The following is a 6039-nucleotide window of genomic DNA, read 5'->3' as shown; positions in this document are numbered from 1 at the left end:
GGATTTTCCGGCTTTATTCCTCCTTCTCCTCCTCCCTCTTGTTAGATATAGTTAATATACGGGTGCTGTGCCTGCATTTCTGTATACCACAAGTGTGCAGTACCCAGGAAGGACAGAAGAGGGCATTGCTTCTCCTGGGACTGGAGTTACCGATGGTTGTGAGCTGCCATGCGGGTGCTAGGAATTGGATCTGGGTTCTCTGTCAGAGCAAGCAGTGCTCTTAACCACCGAACCATCTCTCCAGCCTTCTTTTTTATTACTCTTTTTTAAATTATGTGTTTGTGTAGGTATATGTGCATGTGAGTGCAGGTGCCTGAAAAGGTCACAGGATCCCCTGGAGCTGGAGTTACAGGCAACTGTGAGCCACCGTAAAGGGTGCTAGGCACTGAATTCAGATGCTCTATGAGAGCAGCAAGCACTCTTACCCACTGAGCCATCTCTCAGGTTCCTCACACGACATGCCTAATCCCCACACTGCTCCTGAGGTGGGTGCTATAATTATCCCCGTATCACTGATAAGGACTCACGCTTCTGAAAGTTGAGTTCTTACTCCCACCTTGCCAAATATGTGGTTGTTGTTCTTATTAATGTTCAAGGAGAAGATAAAATGGCATTGTAAGAAGAATACTGGCTTTAGTGCCAGATACACTTGCGTGTTCTTGGTTCTTGGGAGTCTTCACCAAGACCTTAACTCTTCTGAGTTTCCATTTCCGTACCATTCCCTGCCATAGCTAGCTTACTAGTGACTAGTCCGTCCTGCTAGTTAGGATCAGAAGTAGGTCCTCCTTTCTGCCTGATGTCCTTTTCTTCATCTGCCTAGTCCTGGCCTCTGTGCTGCTGAAAATATAGCCTGGCCCCCAGCCATTGCAAACAAACACGCTGTGTTTGTGGCCAAATGCAGAGACCTCAAATTCTTGGACAGCAGCCCACACTTGAGTCTTAGGAGTGCTGGGAGAGTGTGTTTCCAAGATTCCTTGGAGGAATGCAGTCTTAGGATCTATTTTCCAGAAGTGGATCCTGGAATCAGGATTTGTGTGTGACTTCCTACAAGGTCTCTGGGGAGGACCCAGTAGGCTGCTTGGAAGAGGCAGAAGAGCCTTGGTCAGCAAAGGCCCTTTGGAGGGTTGCTTGCATCTCACCCCACACACTGCTCTAGAATCTAAGGCAAGTCAGAATTAGAACGCCAGCCTCCACAGTGCCAGCCTGCTAGGGACTGGTGGGGGTGCACCCTGGGGACACAGAGCTCTTTGACCTTCTATGTGTGCTTCCTTGGGCACTTCAACAGACTGGCTGTTGGAGGCAAAGCTCAGGGACACGCACATACAACACACACAATGCACACACTACATATACAACACACACAATGCACACACTACACATACAACACACAGAGGATTCAAGGACAGGTGGAGACCAACTTACTCTAGAAGAATGCTCTGGAATCTCCACCTGTCCACTTTGGGGAACAGTGGGCAGGCTGACTAGACCCACCCTCCCCATCTTCCATACCCATCTGACTTCCTGTATCTCCCCTTTTACCCCGACCCCACTATCTCTCTACTTTAAAAACAACACAAAAAATGCTATTTTAGGTGCTTTAATTTTTTTGTTTTTTATTTATTTATTTATTTATTTGTTTGTTTGTTTATATCTGTTTGAGTATATGCATATGTGTGTGAGTACGTTTGTGCACAGAAGCCAAAGAGGGCATCCAGTATCCTTCTCTATCATTTTCTGCCTATTCCTTTGAGGCAGGGTCTCTCCTTGAGCTAGGATGGAGACCAGCAAGCCCCAGTAATCCTTGTGTCTTCGCCCACATTGGAGCCATGATTAAAGATGTTTGTGGGAATGCCTACAAATTTAGCAAGCTACAAGATCCTGGGACCTGAACTCCAGTCTTCACAATTATGGAACAAGTGGTCTTAATAGTCCTCCAGTCCCTTGTTCTAGATTCTGTAGCTGATGTCAAGTTATCTGCTGATAAAGAGAGGTATTGTGACTTGAAAATAAGAAAATATCCAAAAGGAGGCTAGAGAGATGGTTGGTGGGTAAAGCGCACATCTAAGGACCTGAGCTGAGATCCCCAGGATGCACACGAAGCTGGACGCAGTAGCATCCATGTTATCCCAATGCTCCTACAGCTAGATGGAAGCAGAGACATTAGAATAGTCAGACGCTCATGAGCCAGACAGCCTGGCACACACGGTGATAAACAACAAGAAATCCTGTCTTGAACAAGGTAGAAGGCGAGAACTCACACAGCAGGTTGTCCTCTGACCTCTAGACGTGCACTCACGCATACACAAGTATATGTAAACCCATGAATGTGCCCAAGCAGCAGAAGAAGGCCACCTTTTTGAACATTTGTCTCACACGTTTTAATGACGGCATAGTCTTTAATATGTTGTCAGCCAGCTTTACTTATGACAGCAGCATTTATAAGAACTTGAAGAGTAATCCATCATTCAGAGCTGCACTCAGAGAGCTAAGCAGGGAACCTGACATATAGCAGATGCTTAGCAATTGTGAGATGAGTGAAGGGAAGCTTCCTGACCAGAGTTCTGATAGAGCAGCAGCAGCCCCAATGCATTATGTCTCACAACCACTGGGAGCAGAAACACCTCATTCTCCAAGGTAAACAGGAGTGAATCCCATTATACAACATGCCGCAACTTTCCTCTGGCTGGCACCTGAGCTGGGATGAAAAGACCCTATTGCCATCAGCCAACAGGAACTAATCACTCTGGGGAGGAGTTACCTTAAGGAACCCTTTAATTGCCCTTTCTCATCATAGAGAAGGTGCCCTGTAAGGCTGGAATCTGAAAAGTCACTCACAGGCTAATGTGTTTTTGAATCTCTGCCCAACCTAGGGCACTATTTTGAAGGCCTGTGGGAGATGGGGCCTGTCTGGAGAATGTAGATCTGTCTCCAGGGGTGGGCCTTTAAGGTTATACCCCCTCCTGGCTTCACCCCCAGCTCTGCCCATGTCCTCTGCCTGCTGGTCCACTGCAATGGGAGGAGACTCCACCACATACTGCTACCGTTTCTCCCCACTGTTGTGGACTGAAATCCGTCCGAAACCAAGAGCCAGAACAAGCCTTCCCTCTCTTAACACGCTGTTGTCGGACATCTTGCTACAACAACAAGAAAAGTAACTAACACAGTTCCCCTGTCATTCCATGAGACCCTAGCCTCTGGCCACAGGTTCTTTCTCTTAGGAATTTAGAATTGGAATCAAAAAGATACTGAAAAAAAAAATTATACCAGGTCTTTTGTAGCCCAGGGTTGGCCTCAAATTCTTTATGTAGCTGAAAATATCCTGAGCTCCTCATTATCCTGCTTCTACCTCCAAGGGTACTGTGATTATTACTGTCACCATACCCAGCATGATTAATTTGATGAGAGACATAGCATATAATAAATATAAAGGGTAGAAAGATCATTACTAATAATGGCATCAGGCTACCTGGCAGACAACTAGGTAAAAATGTTTTTTGTTCATTAATTTACATGATAAATCCAAAATTTAAAAAAATAGATAGACAGGATGACACATGCCTGTAATTGAAGCCTTGAGAAGGCTGAGACGCACTGAGTTCAAGCCTGAGCTACATAGTGAGATTCCACCTTAAAAAAAAAAAGTTTTCTAGGAACCAAACCCAGGTCCTTTGCAAGAACAGCGAGTGCTCTTAGCCTACCAAGCCGTCTGTCCAAACCCCACGCTGATTCATCTTAATACCCCCGCCCCTTTTTAAGACAGGGTCTCACACTGTAGCCCAGGCTGGCCTGGAGGGCTTGAAATGCAGCACTCCTTCTGATTCAGCCTCACAAGTACTGGGATCACAGACATGAGCTGCCATACCTGGCTTTCCTCAGTACATTTTTATGAGTTTGTAAAAACCAACTCTTAGACAGTCTAATTTCTAGAAGTTTAGTTGCCTGTATTTACCTCTATCTGCAGACACCTTCCTCATTGAACTTCACAACCCTGAGGACAAAGAGAGCCTGTTAAACTTTGAGGGGGAGGGTGTTAAGTATTTCCCAGCTCTGAATTTATTCAAGCAAAGAAATGTAAAGGATATTTTTACACAGAGATGGCTACTGGTGTGGCAGTGGGAATGGGTGGGATTTAGCAGCTCCAACCTCCATCAGCATCCCACCTAGATTATCTTCCATTTTTTCCACATATTTAATTTTTTAATTATTTCATTTTTATTTATTTAGGAGGGAGAACACACTCGTGCCAAGGCATACATGTAAAGGTCAGAGGACACCTCTCAGGAGTTGTTTTTTGCATTTCACCACATAGGACCTGAGGACTGTTGCACTCAGGTGGACCGGCTTAGCAGAGGGTGCCTTTAAGCCATCTTGCAAGCCCCTCCCCCTTTTTGAGACAGACTCATGTATCCCAAGATGGTCTCAAATGCATTGTGTAGCCAAGAATGACTCTAAATTACTGACCTCCCTGCCTCTACTTCTCAAGGTCCAGGATTACAGGTTTGTGCCATCATAGTGGGATTTGGTGCTGGGGGTCTAACCCTGGGCTTTGTGCATGCTAGGCAAACACTCTATCAACTGAGCTACCTTGCTACCATCACCCCCAGCCTTCAATCTACTAAAGGGGGGGAGTAAATATACAAATGTGAATTTAGCCAACCTGTATATATGTATGGGGAGGGGGGAAACCAGCCAGTCAGGCCTTCCTGTCGGCACAGCTCAGGTTTCTCCCTGGGGCTCCGCAGGTCACAGCTCTCCAACCACTGTAGGACCGGAGGATTTATGTTCTAGAACGTCTCTCCCACGCCTCCTCTCTTCCCACTGCACCTCATACTCCAAATCCTTTGCACCTCTCTCCTCCATGCCATGGTTCATTCCCACAGAGCCAAGTCCATCCCAGATCCAACACTTTACCCTAAGGAGAGTCTTCAGTAACTTGAGTGAACATTTTACTTATTTAAAAATCAAAATAAGAATGGGGTGCAATAAGCTGATTCCTTCACATAAAAATAATGGTCCAGCGTCATGCTGGCAGTTGCATGGAATGAGAAGCATTACTTGTGTAAGTTATTAGATTGTGTTTCCCTCCTACTTAAAATGTCCAGTTTTGTCGGGCGGTGGTGGTGCACGCCTTTTAATCCCAGCACTCGGGAGGCAGGGCCAGGCGGATCTCTGTGAGTCCGAGGCCAGCCTGGGCTACCAAGTGAGTTCCAGGAAAGGCTCAAAGCTACACGAAGAAACCCTGTCTCGAAAAACCAAAAAATAAAAAATAAAAAAAGTCCAATTTCCTCCTGTAGGCAATAAACTCCCAAAGTATGGGGGAAGGAGCCATTTATCTCAGGGCCAGTAAGATGGCTCAGCAGGTTAAAACACTGGTTGCCAAGCTGGACAACCTGAGTTTGACCCTCAGAACCCCACGTGCTGGAAGGAGAGAACACTCCTTATAAGTTGTCCTGACCTCCACACATGCACCCTCATAAATAATACACAGCTGGCATGGCACACATGTAATCCCACCACTTGGGGGGAGGGGGAGGCAGGAAGATCAGACCAAATTACATCAGACTTTGTCTCAAAAAATCAAAATAAGTGTGACTTAAGATTTTTAGTTACAATTTTTCTGGTGTTGAGGAGGCAACCCAGGGCTTTGTGCATGCCAGGCAGACACTTTACAATTAAGCTGTATGTATATGTGTGTGTCTATACATACATACATTATGTAATTAAAATAACACGAGAGGTCCATAAATGCCTTAACGCCACCAGTCAGCAAAACCTCCTACACAGAAATAAAAAGTAAATAAGTGTATGTATGTACATCCATCCATCCATAAAATGTAATCAAAACAACAACGAAAGGGCTATCTACAATTCAGCAAACCCTCCGACACCGAAACACCGAGACGGCGCCATAGCGTCCCCTCAAACATCGCGAGAGCAGAACAGTCCCTTTCCCGCATCCACCCCCCCCCCCCGCCCCCCGCGCGCCTCTCAGCGGCCTAAAAACAGCCACTTCCTGCCTGACGGTCCTCTGACGTCAGA

The sequence above is a fragment of the Peromyscus leucopus genome, chromosome 3 (genome assembly GCF_004664715.2).
Source record: "Peromyscus leucopus breed LL Stock chromosome 3, UCI_PerLeu_2.1, whole genome shotgun sequence".
In the NCBI taxonomy this organism is placed as follows: domain Eukaryota; kingdom Metazoa; phylum Chordata; class Mammalia; order Rodentia; family Cricetidae; genus Peromyscus; species Peromyscus leucopus.
Note: the sequence above shows the minus strand (reverse complement) of the source record.